Source organism: Phyllobates terribilis, unplaced genomic scaffold (genome assembly GCF_046119375.1).
Source record: "Phyllobates terribilis strain yellow unplaced genomic scaffold, ASM4611937v1 Scaffold_8__6_contigs__length_399053987, whole genome shotgun sequence".
Classification (NCBI taxonomy): domain Eukaryota; kingdom Metazoa; phylum Chordata; class Amphibia; order Anura; family Dendrobatidae; genus Phyllobates; species Phyllobates terribilis.
In genome coordinates, this window is record NW_027362768.1 from 186742754 (window position 1) to 186761048 (window position 18295).

The 18295-nt window shown below is 43.4% G+C and overlaps 1 protein-coding gene and 1 long non-coding RNA gene across 3 annotated transcripts in view; one reads left to right on the forward strand and one right to left on the reverse strand.

The window, feature by feature from the left end:
* The window catches only part of ST6GALNAC3 (ST6 N-acetylgalactosaminide alpha-2,6-sialyltransferase 3), a 466380-nt gene that overhangs the window by 59477 nt on the left and 388608 nt on the right, over positions 1-18295 (forward strand). The window lies entirely within an intron of this gene.
* LOC141157089 (uncharacterized) lies at positions 6581-13398 on the reverse strand. The gene is made up of 3 exons (XR_012247743.1): positions 13286-13398; positions 11915-12004; positions 6581-7740 (listed from the first exon to the last, which is right to left on the reverse strand). It is a non-coding gene; the product is annotated as an uncharacterized lncRNA (long non-coding RNA).

The following is an 18295-nucleotide window of genomic DNA, read 5'->3' on the forward strand; positions in this document are numbered from 1 at the left end:
TACACAGTGACTGCACCAGCAGAATAGTGAGTGCAGCTCTGGAGTAATATAATGTATGTACATAGTGACTGCACCAGCAGAATAGTGAGTGCAGCTCTGGAGTATAATACAGGATGTGACTTAGGATCAGTAATGTAATGTATGTACACAGTGACTGCACCAGCAGAATAGTGAGTGCAGCTCTGGAGTATAATACAGGATGTGACTTAGGATCAGTAATGTAATGTATGTACATAGTGACTGCACCAGCAGAATAGTGAGTGCAGCTCTGGAGTATACTACAGTATGTAACTCAGGATCAGTAATGTAATGTATGTACACAGTGACCGCACCAGCAGAATAGTGAGTTCAGCTCTGGAGTATAATACAGGATGTGACTTAGGATCAGTAATGTAATGTATGTACACAGTGACTGCACCAGCAGAATAGTGAGTGCAGCTCTGGAGTATACTACAGTATGTAACTCAGGATCAGTAATGTAATGTATGTACACAGTGAGTGCACCAGCAGAATAGTGAGTGCAGCTCTGGAGTAATATAATGTATGTACATAGTGACTGCACCAGCAGAATAGTGAGTGCAGCTCTGGAGTATAATACAGGATGTGACTTAGGATCAGTAATGTAATGTATGTACACAGTGACTGCACCAGCAGAATAGTGAGTGCAGCTCTGGAGTATAATACAGGATGTGACTTAGGATCAGTAATGTAATGTATGTACATAGTGACTGCACCAGCAGAATAGTGAGTGCAGCTCTGGAGTATACTACAGTATGTAACTCAGGATCAGTAATGTAATGTATGTACACAGTGAGTGCACCAGCAGAATAGTGAGTGCAGCTCTGGAGTATAATACTGGATGTAACTCAGGATCAGTAATGTAATGTATGTACACAGTGACTGCACCAGCAGAATAGTGAGTGCAGCTCTGGAGTATAATACAGGATGTAACTCAGGATCAGTAATGTAATGTATGTACACAGTGACTGCACCAGCAGAATAGTGAGTGCAGCTCTGGAGTATAATACAGGATGTAACTCAGGATCAGTAATGTAATGTATGTACACAGTGACTGCACCAGCAGAATAGTGAGTGCAGCTCTGGAGCATAATACAGGATGTAACTCAGGATCAGTACAGGATCAGTAATGTAATGTATGTACACAGTGACTGCACCAGCAGAATAGTGAGTGCAGCTCTGGAGTATAATACAGGATGTAACTCAGGATCAGTAATGTAATGTATGTACACAGTGACTGCACCAGCAGAATAGTGAGTGCAGCTCTGGGGTATAATACTGGATGTAACTCAGGATCAGTAATGTAATGTATGTACACAGTGACTGCACCAGCAGAATAGTGAGTGCAGCTCTGGAGTATAATACAGGATGTAACTCAGGATCAGTAATGTAATGTATGTACACAGTGACTGCACCAGCAGAATAGTGAGTGCAGCTCTGGAGCATAATACAGGATGTAACTCAGGATCAGTACAGGATCAGTAATGTAATGTATGTACACAGTGACTGCACCAGCAGAATAGTGAGTGCAGCTCTGGAGTATAATACAGGATGTAACTCAGGATCAGTAATGTAATGTATGTACACAGTGACTGCACCAGCAGAATAGTGAGTGCAGCTCTGGGGTATAATACTGGATGTAACTCAGGATCAGTAATGTAATGTATGTACACAGTGACTGCACCAGCAGAATAGTGAGTGCAGCTCTGGAGTGCAATATAGAATGTAAGTAACAACTTGGGCTCAGTGGTAGATAATTATTTACATAATTACTCAACATTTTACACAGATCACAACCTACTGTCTCCTCCCCGTTCCTGTAGAATGTAATGTAAGGGCAGGGTCCTCTTCCCTCTGTACCCGTCTATCATTGTTAGTTTACTGTAAGTGATATCTGTATTTGGTATGTAACCCCTTCTTATGTACAGCGCCATGGAATCAATGGCGCTATAGAAATAAATAATAATAATATATATATATACTTCCATACACACACATATGATGGACATTTCCTCCCAGACCCTTTCATGGGGTTCACTTAGTTTAGGTGTAGATTCAGCACCAGTATTGTTCTCCGTCTGTATCTGTCATTTCACTTCAGAATTGTTTCCTGAGAGCTGAATAACCAGACTCAGACTACTGGAAAGAGCCGTGCTTTTGTTTTTTTTTTTTAGAAAGAATAACTCTAATCTTCTCTGGATTATAATGACATTTTCTGTTGGATAAAGGGATGTTCCAACCATTACAAATAGTGTCATCTCCATATGATAACGCTTCTCCCACCAAACTGCGTTTTGGGGTCTCGTGTTCCTTCTTGCACACGTGGCAGTCACAGAGGATAAGTGGGGCGGTAGAGTTGGGTGTGGGGGCGCTTTTTCCATACATCTATAGCACTGTCTATGGATACATCGTTCTTTTTTATGGTCTGTCCCGCGGTTGGTGCGTCCCTGTATGACTCGGCCTTGGGGTTTGTGGCTTCTTCTCTTTTTGCAGCGCTTTGTATTTTGTGCATATTTTGCCTCTGGATGTTAGTAAATTGATCCCTAATGTATATTGTTAGCTCCATTGTTGCCTTGTGATAAACAAAATAGACTAAAGGAAGAAATATTCTGTGATGAAGAATGATGGCTTTTTTTGTGCCGTCAGGGCCTAGGTGAGATATTTATAAGATGTATCTTCTCTGCATAACATAAAGAAGAGGCAATAAACATAAAACATTTCAGATTTGCAGGGATCCTCCGAGGCGTGTGAGAGACAGCGGAGTGAATTGTGTTTGGCTTCTTTTCTTCTGTATAGTTAAATAATGCAGCGCCGGATTCCAATATTAGCGCCTCCTTGACGAATGTTTCCTTATGGCGCTAATGATGGGGCCGCGGTCTTCACACCATCCTACATCATGTAGCAGGACCGCTGCCTCTCATATCCATGTTATTCGTCTGCGTAGTAATGATCTGGTCGTGCCGTATGTCCCAGGAGGAGGACAACCCAGAGAAGATCCAGCTGCACTTACATATCATAGACTAAGTTACAGCACAGTGTCAGTCATCTGCATGTAAAGCAGCCCATACACCTAAGATAGATACCTGGTAGCTGCATACGAAAAGTTACACTGCACAATTTGAAACGTAAATCTCTGCCAAACGAATTGCCTCCAATATGCTCACTTTTGGGCATGGGGTTACTAAATCCTGTCCTTTCTGTGTGACAATATACAGGATTATCCAGGCAGTATCAGGATTTTTGGCAAGTATTCATATAGCCATTCTAATCTTTCCAATCCCATATACATGCACGGTCAGTTCAGCTGTGCATGCATCTGACTTCAAAGAGGGGGATGTAATTAGTCGCTGTCAGACATGTCTGGTTTAGATTATTTCTCTTGAGAATAAAGAACTAGACATGTTTAAATACAAGATGTCTGATCCTCCTTTCTACAAACATCTGGCGTCAGACACACATTGGATGTTTGCCGGTTTCTTTTCCAAACCTGCCTATGTTCATCTACTGTGTGTAACAACCTTACCCCCCCAAAAAAAGCAGGTTTTCATGTTCTAAAGCAGATCTGTCACCAGATTATTATAAAATATAACATGAACATATTATTATCAAGATCTCTTACACTTGATGAGGCTGGGGTGTTGCCTTTCAAAATCAACTTCAGGATGGCTGTAAAATCCTTTTTGACAGTTCAAATAGTCTCTTCCCACCTAGTCTGATTGACAGCTCCTCAGTGTCCCTCCTCCCTGCTGCTTAATCTCCACCAACCTTGTCTGACTGACAGCTTCTCAGTGTGCCTCCTCCCTGCTGCTTAATCTCCACCAACCTAGCCTGATTGACAGCTCCTCAGTGTCCTTCCTCCCTGCTTCTTATTCTCCATCTACCCAGCCTGACTGACAGCTCCTCGTTTTTTTCCTACCTTCTCATGTTGAATCTCCACCAACCTAGCTTCATTGAAAGCTTCTCAGTGTCCCTCCTTCTTGCTTCTACTTAACCTCCACCAACCTAACTCATTGCTGCTGTTGATCTCCACCCAACTAAACTGATTGACATATTCTCAGTATTCCTCCTCCCTGCTGCCTATTCTCCACCACCCTAGTCTGATTGACAGCTCCTCAGTGTCCCTACATCCTACTGATGCTAAATCTCCACCCACCTAGCTTGATTGAAAGTTTCTCAGTCCCTCCTGTTTGCTGCCGTTTACCCTTCACCAGCATAGCCTGATTGACAGCTTTTCCTTGTTTCCCTCTTCCCTGCTGCTGCTGAATTTCCACCCACCTAGCCTGATTGACAGCTCCTTAATGTGCCTCCTCCATGCTGCTGCTGAACCTCCACCAATATAGCCTGTTCAGTGTTCTTCCTCGCTGCCTCTTCAGAATCTCCACCCTTCTAACCTGATTGACAGCTCCTCAGTGTCCCTCCTCCATACTGCTGCTGAAATCTCACTCTGCATAGCGCAACCTGCTGCTGTCAGACTGGGTATGCAGAGACTGAATAGTTATCAGTCAGGGGGTTGTGGAGTTATAATACATTGAACTCATGACTTCTCTTATTTTGTGTGGTTAGCACTGCAGCCTTGCAGCGCTGGGGTCCTGGGTTCAAATCCCACCAATGACAACATCTGCAAGGAGTTTGTATGTTCTCCCCGTGTTTGTGTGGGTTTCCTCCGGGTTCTCCGGTTTCCTCCCACACTCCAAAGACATACTGATAGGGAATGTAGATTGTGAGCCCCAATGGGGACAGTGCCCATAATGTCTGTAAATTGTCTGAATTGTAAAGCGCTGCGGAATATGTTGGCGCTATATAAATAAAAAGATTATTATTATTTTATTATTATTCTGTATCGGCATAATGCAGCCATTCTGAAATGAATTCAGCAATGTGAAATCTGGTAAAAGATTGGCTTTTAAATCAGCTGATTATTATTATTATTTATTTCTATAGCGCCATTGATTCTGTGGCGCTGTACTTAAGGAGGAGTTACATACCAAATACAGATATCACTTACAGTAAGCAAACTAACAATGATTGCACGGTACAGAGGGAGGAGGACCCTGCCCTTACATTACATTCTACAGGATGGTGGGGAAGGAGACAGTAGGTTGGGGGGCTGCAGCAGCTCCGGTGTTGTTGGTTGAGGAGGCAGTGGGGTCATGGCAGGCTGTAGGCTTGTTTGAAGAGATGGGTTTTCAGGTTCCGTCTGAAGGATCCAGGTGTGGTGGATAATCGGACGTGATGAGGCACCGAATTCCATAGGACGGGGGATATTCGGGAGAAATCTTGGAAGCGATTGCGTGAGGAATGAAGAAGTGCGGAGGAGACAAGGAGGTCTTGGGAGGACCGGAGGTTACGTAAGGGAATATATCGGGAGATTAGGTCAGAGATGTATGGAGGAGAGAGGTTATGGACGGCTTTGTAGGTCAGTGTTAGTAGTTTGAACTGGATACGCTGGGGGAATGGGAGCCAGTGAAGGGATGTGCAAATGGGGGTAGCAGAGGAGTAGCGAGGCGAGAGATGGACCAGTCGTGCAGCAGAGTTGAGGACGGACTAGAGGGGTGCGAGAGTGTTAGCCGGTAGGCCACAGAGGAGGATGTTGCAGTAGTCGAGGCGGGAGATGATGAGGGCATGCACAAGCAGTTTAGTAGATTGAGGGTTGAGGAAAGGACGGATTCTGGAAATGTTTTTGAGCTGGAGGCGACAGGACGTGGCGAGAGCTTGGATGTGGGGTTTGAAGGACAGGGCAGAGTCAAGGGTTACTCCGAGGCAGCGGATTGTCGGTACAGCGGAAAGAGTGATGTAATTTATTGTGATAGAAAGATCAGGTGGGGAAGATACGCGAGATGGGGGAAAGATGATGAGTTCAGTTTTGTCCACATTGAGCTTGAGGTAGCGGGAGGAGAAGAAGGAGGATATGGCTGATAGACATGCTGGGATTCTGGACAGCAGAGAGGTGACATCTGGGCCAGAGAGGTAGATCTGGGTGTCATCAGCGTACAGATGATATTGGAAGCCATGGGATTTTATGAGCTGTCCCAGGCCAAGGGTATAGATTGAGAAGAGTAGGCGTCCTAGGACAGAGCCTTGAGGGACTCCAACAGAGAGGGGGCAAGGTGAGGAGGTAGCGTGGGAGTGGGAGACGCTAAATGTGCAGTTAGAAAGGTATGAGGAGATCCAGGATAGGGCAAGGTCTTTGACTCCAAAGGAAGAGAGGATCTGTAGTAGGAGGCAGTGGTCAACTGTATGGAAAGCAGAGGACAGGTCAAGAAGAAGGAGGAGAATGGAGAATTGTCTGTTAGCTTTGGCTGTAATGACACGGGGAAGTATTATTACCATCTACGCCTATGTAGTAGACTGCATCTAAAATGAGCCCACGTTCGCTCTGCCAGCACCATTATAATCTATGGCCCCGTCGGCGCATACGTCCTAATCACGTTTTACGGGGGGTTTGGATGCAAGCACCGTTGGAACCCACAAAAGTGCAACAACACATACATTTATAAAAATAGACAAGAGGTTAAAAATTGTGTCATGTAAAACCCCAACAGATAACAAGGAGGTATCCCCTTCCATCTGGAGATCTCCAGGCTTCTTTACTGTAAGAGTGGTGAATCTGAGGAACCTCAGGATCTGGTCACGGACATTCAGGTGATGGCTTCACGGCAGGTTTAGGCAGGACATTTAAATGGTTGGAAATAAGGGAAGGTGACTGATAATTTTACAATACATGGCAATGTTACACCATTACCATATATTGTACAAAGGTTTGTTTCATAAGGAGACCCATAAAACGTAAAAATAAATAACAATAAATTAAAAAAAGTTCATATCAGCCCCGCTCTTTTCCAAAGAATAATAATGAAATCTAAAACATAATACAATGCACCTCTTTGGTATCGTATCTCCACTTGTGTAACTGTCCGAGCTGATAAAATATTATAATATTAATCGAGCAATAAACAAGTAGCAGAATTACTGTTTTTTTCTCATTTTGTTTCTGAAAAAAAAAAAAAAATACAAAGTTTAGAAAGTTATATGAACATCAAAAGTGTAATGATAAGAAGTACCAGGCCGTAGCGCAAAAATACAAGAACTGATAGAACTCTATGGACTGTATATAACGACGGTTATAGCTCTAAGAAGAGGGGCCCAGAGATACTCATAGGCTTTGTTCACACTTTCGTAATTGTAATTTTTTTTTGTCTTGCCCCTAAAATGACAACTAAAGTGCCAGGGTAGAGGGGTTTACATCTCATCTATGTTGTCTCATCTGTAAATTCTCCGCATATTCACGTTGGACAAGTATCTAAGACTCATTTGTGGGCCGGTCCTTGAATAGAAGAATTACCAAGGTCTCAGGTGCGATGCGGTGGTGCAGAGCCATGAATCCGGAGACATCCTGTCACTTCACATCTCCGAATTTATGAGCCTGGAGAAGTGAGAGGGGAAAGTAGGTCGCCCAGTCGGCTCCGAAATAACATGCCGGTCTCTCAGGTGCTGCTGCTCTGCCTTGCCCCCGGCAGCCATCACTTCTCCTGTGCGCCCTCTGAAAATTCTCCATTAAAAGGTTCAGTGTACATGAAAGCCCCCTCAGTGCAAGGGGACCGGAACGTACAAATACGGAGCAAAGAGGTCGCGGGAACGGGGCCAATTGCGAGGAGAGGACGGATTCACTACTCTGAAGGAAGACTCGAGAGAAAGGATGTCCGTTATTAATCACAGATTGTTCTGTTAAAAGAAAAAAGTTCTCTTAAATTCTGGTCCTAAACTAAGTATATACAGTCATATGAAAAAGTTTGGGCACCCCTATTAATCTTATGCTTAATGTTTTATAAAAATTGGTGTTTTTGCAACAGCTATTTCAGTTTGATATATGTAATAACTGTTGGACACAGTAATGTTTCTGCCTTGAAATGAGGTTTATTGTACTAACAGAAAATGTGCAATCTGCATTCAAACAAAATTTGACAGGTGCATAAGTATGGGCACCCTTATCATTTTCTTGTTTTAAATACTCCTACCTACTTTTTACTGACTTACTAAAGCACTTTTTTTGGTTTTGTAACCTCATTGAGCTTTGAACTTCATAGCCAGGTGTATGCAATCATGAGAAAAGCTACTTAAAGTGGCCACTTGCAAGTTGTTCTCCTGTTTGAATCTCCTCTGAAGAGTGCCATCATGGGCTCCTAAAAACAGCTGCCAAATGATCTGAAAACAAAGATTATTCAACATAGTTGTTCAGGTGAAGGATACAAAAAGCGGTCTCAGAGATTTAACCTGTCAGTTTCCACTGTGAGGAACATAGTAAGGAAATGGAAGAACACAGGGACAGTTCTTGTTAAGGCTAGAAGTGGGAGGCCAAGAAAAACATCAGAAAGGCAGAGAAGAAGAATGGTGAGATCAGTCAAGGACAATCCTCAGACCACCTCCAGAGAGCTGCAGCATCAACTTGCTGCAGATGGTGTCACTGTGCATCGGTCAACTATACAGCGCACTTTGCACAAGGAGAAGCTGTATGGGAGAGTGATGCGAAAGAAGCCGTTTCTGCAAGCACGCCCCAAACAGAGTTGGCTGAGGTATGCAAAAGCACATTTGGAGAAGCCAATTTCTTTTTGGAAGAAGGTCCTGTGGACTGATGAAACCAAAATTGAGTTGTTTGGTCATACAAAAAGGCGTTATGCATGGCGGCAAAATAACACAGTATTCCAAGAAAAACACTTGCTACCCACAGTAAAATTTGGTGGAGGTTCCATCATGCTTTGGGGCTGTGTGGCCAATGCCGGCACTGGGAATCTTGTTAAAGTTGAGGGACGCATGGATTCCACTCAGTTTCAGCAGATTCTTGACAATAATGTTCAAGAATCAGTGATAAAGTTGAAGTTACGCAGGGGATGGATCTTTCAGCAAGACAATGATCCAAAACACCGCTCCAAATCTACTCAGGCATTCATGCAGAGGAACAATTACAATGTTCTGGAATGGCCACCCCAGTCCCCAGACCTGAATATCATTGAACATCTGTGGGATCATTTGAAGAGGGCTGTCCATGCTCGGCGACCATCAAACTTAACTGAACTGGAATTGTTTTGTAAGGAGGAATGGTCAAAAGTACCTTCATCCAGGATCCAGGAAATCATTAAAAGCTACAGGAAGCGACTAGAGGCTGTTATTTTTGCAAAAGGAGGATTTACTAAATATTAATGTCACTTTTCTGGTGAGGTGCCCATACTTATGCACCTGTGAAATTTTGTTTGAATGCAGATTGCACATTTTCTGTTAGTACAATAAACCTCATTTCAAGGCAGAAGCATTACTGTGTCCAACAGTTATTACATATATCAAACTGAAATAGCTGTTGAAAAAACACCAATTTTTATAAAACATTAAGCTTAAGATTAAAAGGGGTGCCCAAACTTTTTCATATAACTGTAGAACTTACTAAAAGTGCCCAAAAAATACTTTTTCGCAACATTTGCAAACTAGAATTCAGCAAGTATTATCCAAGCACTCAGACACGAGGGAGAGTTACCGGTCGAAGAAAAGGAGAGAAATTAGGCTTCGTAAACAGTCTTTGATAAAACCTACTAATACAGTTAGGTCCAGAAATGTTTCGCCAGTGCCCGAATCTTTGTGATTTCAGCTCTGCAGGTCACTGTTTGTTTGTTTTTATTGAAATGAAACAACTGAGATGGAATTCAAGTGGAGACTTTCACCTTTAATTAAAGGGGTTTAACAAAAATATTCCAGGGGAATGTTTAGGAATTGCAGCCATTTTCCTACAAAGCCTCCTCGTATCAGGGGCTCAAAAGTAATTGGACAAATTAATTTTAGCATAAATAAATGTTCAATACTTTGTAGAGAATCCTTGTACACTTCAGCCCTGTACACACAGGATTCACCCAGCTGTTTCTGTCTTCAGTCACATCATCAATAACCACTAGGGACCCCCTGACATTGGAAGCCATGCATGCCCGCGCCATCACATCTTTTCCACCATGTGTTACGCAGGATGTGCCGAGGATCAGGAGCCGCTCCAAGCCTTCTCCAGATTTTCTTCTTCCCATCATTCTAGTACAGGTTGATCTCAGTTTTGCTTTTCCAGAACTGGGCGGCTTCTTTAGATGTTTTTGGCAGAGTCTAATCCGGTCTTTCTATGATTGTGCGATCATCCACCACTGTTGTCTTCCGTGGACGTCCAGACCTTTTCGAGTTTCCAAGCTCACAAGTGTGCTCTTTTTTTTTTTTCTTCTTTTTGCAGAATGTACCAAACTGTTGATTTGGCCACTCCTAACATTTTTGCTATCTCTCTGACTGATTTCTTCTTTTTTTTTCAGCCTAATGATGGTCTGTTTCTCTTCCATTGAGAGATCTTTTGACCGCATGTTGTGGGTTCACAGCAACAGCTTCCAAATGCAAATGCTACACCTGGAATCAGCTCCAGACCTTTTACCTGCTTAATTTATGATGGATTAACGAGGGAAAAGCCCATGCAGCCTATTAAAGAGCTTTTGAGATAATTGTCCAATTACTTTTAGTCCCTTTGAAAAGAGGCAGCTCCATATTAAAGAGCTGTAATTCCTTAACCCTTCCTCCAATTAAGATGTATATAACCTCAAATTAAAGCTGAGGGTCGTCACTTTAAGCCCATATTGATTATAGAACTGGATCTGGAATATGTTTCGGTAAAGAGCTAAAATGCCAAAACTTGTGTCACTGTCAAAATATTTTTGGATCTAACTGTATACCAACATTTCCAAAGGTGCCTCGATCTCCAGATATTTGCACCAGTCCCAGCAGCTCCACTTCCAAAACCTGACTGTATCGTCATGTTCAGACCCATGCATGGACAAAGAAGGGGGCTGGCTTAGCTATTAAATAATGCCACCTTTGTCCTTTAGTCAGGGGCGGACACAGACTGTAGTGGGCCCCTGTGCAAGAAATTTTTGGGCCCCCCCCCTCCCTTCATAAGGCAACAAAGTTATGTAAACATAACCCCCCCATGTGCATCTCTCACCCCCCATGTGCAGCTCTCATCCCCCCCATGTGCAGCTCACCCCCCCGTGCATCTCTCATCCCCCCATGTGCATCTCTCATCCCCCCCATGTGCATCTCTCATCCCCCCCATGTGCATCTCTCATCCCCCCCATGTGCATCTCTCACCCCCCCATGTGCATCTCTCACCCCCCCCCATGTGCATCTCTCACCCCCCCCATGTGCATCTCTCACCCCCCCCATGTGCATCTCTCACCCCCCCCCCATGTTCGGCCATGTGACGGCGCCACATACATAGACAGCAGCTTTTATTTTGGCCAAAAGATTTTTAAAGCCGCCACCACGATAAGGTAGACTCTTCTGGCCGGGCCCTACTCTAACCTATTAAAATTTTCTTAAAATATCCAATACTCTTTTTAGATATATTTTTATTTAGTTTTCTTTAAGGGAATGTGTCATATACATTTTTTTTTAAAATGATTAATAATACCACATACAGGGAATACCGCCACATCATGACCAGACCACATATTACCACAACATAGTGACCGAATAATACCACACAGAAGGGAGAAAAACTGCCACACCATGACCAGACCACATATTACCACCACATTACTAATATTACCACCACATTACTAATATTACCATAAGTGTCATTATACATGGGAGCTCTATACATGGTATGTATAATGTAAGTGTCCAGGTAATCTAGTGATCACCAGTGACATTATACACAGGAGCTCTGTATATAGTGTCAGTGTACAGGTAATACAGTGATCACCAGTGACATTATACACAGGAGCTCTGTATATAGTGTACAGGTAATACAGTGATCACCAGTGACATTATACACAGGAGCCCAGTACATAGTATATAGTGTAAGTGTACATGTAATACATTGACTCACTGGTGACGTCTCTAGGTGAAGTCCTTCAGCTACGCTTTTCTCCTTCATCCAGCACAGACCGCCATCACGTCTTCCAGCCAGGACTCGTCTCTGCATAAAATAACACAGTTATCTAGAGCACATTCTCCAACTTCTACATTACGCAGCTGAATACAGACGTGCATCCACCATCAATATATGGTTAGTTATTATGCAACCTACCATTCCAAATATAAATTGTAATCCACCACGGTGCCCCCATTAACTTTAAATAGGCACTTAATATATAATTTAATTAGAACCTCTACTCTTTCCGCCAATTTGTTACCAGTTACACTCCTGCATCCGCAACGCCCCCTACTCTATACTTCCTGCTCCCCGCATTCATTATTTACATGCAACCCCCTGCCCCAATTCATTATATCATGTCCGTGCTCTCCCCACCCCATCATCATTTACTCTCCCCCACATTCATTATGTGCAGCTCATTATCCCCCTACTCCCAATTCCCCCATGTGCAGCTCTCACCCCCCCCCCATGTGCAGCTCTCAAACCCCCCCATGGCAAGCTCTCAAACCCCCCCCCATGTGCAGCTCTCAAACCCCCCCCCCATGTGCAGCTCTCATCTCCCCCCATGTGCAGCTCTCATCCCCCCCATGTGCACCTCTCTCATCCCCCTCCCCCACATGTGCACCTCTCTCATCCCCCTCCACCACATGTGCACCTCTCTCATCCCCCTCCACCACATGTGCATCTCTCATCTCCCTCCCACATGTGCATCTCTCATCTCCCCCCCCCACATGTGCATCTCTCATCTCCCCCCCACATGTGCAGCTCTCACCCCCCCCCCCACATGTGCATCTCTCATCTCCCCCCCCCACATGTGCATCTCTCATCTCCCCCCCCACATGTGCATCTCTCATCTCCCCCCCGACATGTGCATCTCTCATCTCCCCCCCCACATGTGCACCTCTCTCATCCCCCTCCACCACATGTGCACCTCTCTCACCCCCCCCACATGTGCATCTCTCATCTCCCCCCCCACATGTGCATCTCTCACCCCCCCCCACATGTGCATCTCTCACCCCCCCCACATGTGCATCTCTCATCTCCCCCCCCATGTGCGTCTCATCTCCCCCCCCACATGTGCTCTCTCACCCCCCCCACATGTGCGTCTCTCATCCCCCCCCACATGTGCATCTCTCATCTCCCCCCCCACATGTGCATCTCTCATCTCCCCCCCCACATGTGCACCTCTCTCATCTCCCCCCCATGTGCATCTCTCATCTCCCCCCCATGTGCATCTTTCATCTCCCCCCCCCATGTGCATCTCTCATCTCCCCCACTCCTAGTTAATTGTATTTAAAAAAAAATAAAACTTGTTATACTTACCCCCATGCGATCCCTGCAGAATCCTGGCGCTCGTCCAAATCGCTGACACCAGGTTCTCCTGACTTCCGGCCATGTGACGGCGCCATCACATGACCGGAAGTCAGGGGAATCATGAAGGCGCTGCCGCAGCAGCGCAGCGCTGAGTTGTCCCGGACCCGGCGCTTAGCATGGGGCCGGGGGCCCCATGAGGAGAGAGACGCACAAGAGGGAGGCCCCATACTGGAGTCAGGACAGTCATGCCCTGATGGCGGCCCTGCTGGAGGCTGGAGGGGCCCCCTCTCCCTCGGGGCCCCCGTTCAATGAACGGGCTGCACGGGCGGTAGTTCCGCCCCTGCCTTTAGTCACAGCTACAGTTAACTGTATGGCTGTGGATGGCAGGTACGTTGCTGTACCTGCAGTGATCGTCACAAAGGTGTTGTTGAGATGTAAAATCACATTACCAGCTTTTGAATGGAAACAAGAATGGTTCCATTCACTGACTGCAAACAGAAATCATAAAACAAGTTCTTGTAGGAAGATGGACTGTCTCAAAGTCAGTCTACATGAAATCATTGGGATTTCTGGACACTGGTGTCAATGTGGCATACAATAATCAAGTATTTTCTGCTGGGATTTGTAGTTCCCCTCTGCCAGTATTTTTCTATTTATTCAGCCGTGATTGGCGTAGATGAAGACACATTATTATTATTATTTTTTTTTATTCCACTTCAATTTATTCCTGTTCCTGGGAAATGCAATTTTAATCTATAATGCCGGCATCTGAAGATAACCAGGAGATGCAATTGAAAAATCGCCTGGAGAAAATGGGAGCCGTCAGATAAATAATTTCTTTTAATCTGCACGGCATTGTTTAAGACTGCAGCGAAAATGGCGCGATTAAGACATCGCAAAATTAAGTTATGAGCTGAGTGAAAAAGAAACAAGGGCGATCATTCACCATCACCAGCGCCACAGTTAGCACTGCTTGTATAGCAGGTATCAGTCTTCACTGCAGTTTTAATATTGTATTCATGAACCAGAAGGCTCAGGATGAACATGGATTTGCAGGTCAGATAAAAAGCAAGTGAAGGTAAATGGAAAGATGAGCAATCATGGTATAAGCACAGTTGCATCAGTGGCGGTCTCGTCCTCCTGCAATAGTTTTTTAAACTCCTTCCTGTTGTGGACATTTTTTTTTATTTTTCACTCTTTTTCATTTTTTCCTCCCTTTCTTCCAACTTTCTTCTAACTTTTTTTTTTTACTTTTCTGTCGCCCCTTCCGTATGAGGTTTGTTTTTTGTGACTTAAAGCTTTGACTTACACCATTCACTCTACAATATAAGGTGGCGAAAAAAAAAATTCCAAGTGTGATGAAATGGTGAAAAAAAAAACCTAATTTCGCCATCTGTTTTGAGGTTTGTTTTTTACGTCGTTCATTGTGCGGTGAAAATGACTGATTGTGATTCTTCAGAACAAACAGCAAACGTCAGATTGAGGAGAACAGCGGCATTTACTCCAGGTAAAGCCCAAATAAAAGTTAAAGAACATCTCCTGCTGCAGTTTTTTTGCGTCGCTTCAATCGTCCATATTTTTGCTTTCCTGCACATTTCCTAGATTCCAATTTGGATGGAGAAGTAGACGTGAAGCTGTTCTGCGTTCCGTTATTGGCAGGATGGAGATTAAGTTTAAGAAAATTTGGCCGGTAAATAACATACACAAATGAAGCATTCGTCGGTCAGCCCAGGAAATACTGCGCCTAATAGAGTCCGGAATTAATTTTTAACCGCGCGCACTAAATCTTCATGTGGCGGCTGACAGGTGAAGCACTAGGGATTTCACTACAGATTACAGTACGCGTTTCGATATCCAGTCTGCCATAACGGCTTTAACCAAGTCATCTTTTCCTTTTAATGTGGAGACGCTGTAAGATTCGACTGTGTGGACCGGCGCTTACTTTATAGGTTCAGCTACTTTCTAAATACTCATACATATAAAATGTATGAAATATCGGGGATAACATTTTATTCATATGAATACAGAAATATAGAAATTAAATATTTAAATCCAGAATGGCAAGAATTCTGCATGTCCTGCCCCAGGGGGTACAGTAATCATCCCCAAAATGGAAAAAAATCTCCAGTAGAAATAAACCACTCCGCTAGTAGAGCCCGGTCCTCCGGTCCATGGGATAATACTGCAGAAAGACAGAGACGGGTGACGGGTTTGTAAGTGCAGAGGCATTACGAGGACCCAAGGGCAGGACCTGCACATAGATGAGCGCTCCTATAAATACAGTAATGCCATCATCCGGGCAAGTATTTTACATCCCCTAACCCATGGACCATTTTTTTTTATTGTATTTTGTGTGCTTTTTTTATGCAATTTTTTTATTTCCCTAATCCAATTCCAAGCCTTAACCCTAACCCAAAAATAAGGTTGGAAAAAGTGTGTAAAACTTAAGATTGATTATAATTTTAACAGATTCATTGCTGACTTGCTCTGTCACATTGATCTCTGTTTATACAGAGCGCAGCAGTCGCAATGAGTTTGTCATCAGATGTTGCGCTCTGCATAGGCAGCAACTGGGATGCTCACCTCACCTCATTATGCTACTCTCCGGCATCACTCAGTGTAGTGGAGATTTCCTAGCGCAAGTTCTGCTGGGTCATTTGACAATCAAGGTTCAAAATTTTGCCCCACCATAGAAATTGGGTCCCGGGTCAACCGCCCCTGTGGTTTTCCCAACGCTTGACCACTGGGCTGCCATTAGTGGTTGTCACCCTCTACTGATCATTTAGGCCTTTTTCAGTGTTTGTCGTCCATCTGCTGTCAGGGTTTTTTGCGGATGCAGATGGTTCGCTCAAAAGAATGGTGGCATGTCCTACATTAGTCCGTTTTATCTACCAAATGGGTCAGTGAAAAGATAAAGGACAAGCACATGATGGCATCCATATGCTGACCGTATTTCATGAAGCAGTTTCCAGAAGTTTTTTTTCTGTATGTGCAAAAATTGGATGATACATATACAGCAATGATAATAATAATAATAATAATAATAATACAGCAATGGATGAGATCAGACCTTCTCAGTTAGCTCTAATAAAGTATATAAGGCTTAATTCAGACATCAGTTTTTCACGTACACGTTCTATTCGTGTTTCTCATGGATAGAACACATATCCATTGTAGTCTATGAGGCTGTTCACACGTAACTGTTTCATTACAGACCAAATGTCCCCAAAAAAACATGGAGGCATGGACATTTTTGACCCGTGTCATGACTCCTACTCACATTCAGATCATTGGATTTTTTTGGGGGGGAAATAAAAAACTGAAGGCCACATGAAGCAAAAATTTGCTGAAGATTGTATCCAGCACTCTGATGAAAAAGACCCCCTTTTGTGCAAGAAAAATTGGACGTTTAAATCAGACATAAGTTAACCTAATGGGGCTTCCTTGTGTAATTTTTCCAGCATTTTTGTGACCTGTAAGAAATACCATGAGTTTCATAAAAGCCATTGGGTATAATTTTTTGTATAGACATATGTTTACTTGCCTTTTTAAATTCTCTTTGAGAAGCCTATGGGAAAACACATGAAAAAATTTCAACCTAAGACTATGTTCACATGGAGTTTTGTGAGCCGTTCAGTAAATCCTCCTCTTTTGGATAATTGTTTTGGAGAAGTTTTTCTTTTCTGAACCGGTTTTGAAGAAGAGGCTTTGTGTAAACATAGCCTCAGAACCTGCTGTATTTTAAAAATATTTCCACCCCCTTTCCCCCCCAAGAAAAAAATAAAAACTGTTAATCTGGGAAATCCACTTTTACTGTTCATAGGAGATTTTTTTTTACTGAAAAGATTTAGAAAAATGCTTTGTGGAGAAAAGAAAATGCATGTCACTTTGAAGCAGATCCTGATGGAATATGCTCCAAACTAAGCGATCAACAATTAATAAAAAATAGTTTGAAGAGAAAAGGTTGCAAAGAAAACTTCAGGAAAAAAAAACCTCTTTTAAAACTCTTTACAAATTGAGGCTATGTTCACACAGAGTTTCTTGTGGCATTGAAAAATCACAAGTTTTTTGAAGCGGAAAATGTTTTACAAAAATGCTGTTTTGGGGGGGGAGTTTTTGGAGAATTTTTTTCTTTTTCTAAGATGATTATAAATGGTTTGTGGAAAACTTTTGTTCCTGAAAGTGTTCTTTTTTTTTTGCAGCCTCTTGATTTGGCAGTCCCTATATTTTTGAGGATTCCATCCAAATCCGTTTAAAAGAAGTGATGTTCATTTTTTTTTTCCAACCAGGTGGATTTTTTAAGCAGTTTTGAAGAAGATTTTGGAACTTGATACACTAAAAACAAAACCTGAAAATCTCAGTGTGAACATAGCCTAAAAGTAACTAAACTCTGTACTAAAAAAAAAAAGTTCACTGTATTAACACATAGTTGCAGCATTTTTGCATGAAAAAACACTGCATTAAAAAGTATGAATATGTAGAAGGTGATATCATGGCTTGCATGCATGCTCATAAGAGCTAGGAGATATTTTTTTATCTGTTCCCGTTGCCATTCCTGATAATGACCATTCGTTGTCTTCTTTTTATGTGTGTTTTAGAACGTGCCTTCACCCTTCCCTGAAGATGTTAGTGAAGTGCATGACTTGGAGGAGCTGTTGTGGAGTGCGGGCTTGCTGATGTGGAGCATCATCTTGCTGGTTTGGAGTGCGGTTTTGTTGGTGTGGCGTGCCGGACTCTTGTTATGGACGGCCGGTCTTCTCATGTGGACGGCCGGCATGTTGGCTTGGAGTGCTGGAGTTCTGTTATGGACGGCCGGATTGTTGATATGGAGAGTCACCTTGCTAGTGTGGAGGATCGGACTTCTCATTAGCAGCGCCGGATTGTTGTTGTGGAGAGCGGGACTGCTTTTTTGGAGAGCGGGACTGGTGGTTTGGAGAGTCGGAGTGCTGGTGTGGAAAGTTTCCCTCTTATTATGGAGGGCCGGAGTGTTTATATGGAGAACGGGATATCTAGTGTGAA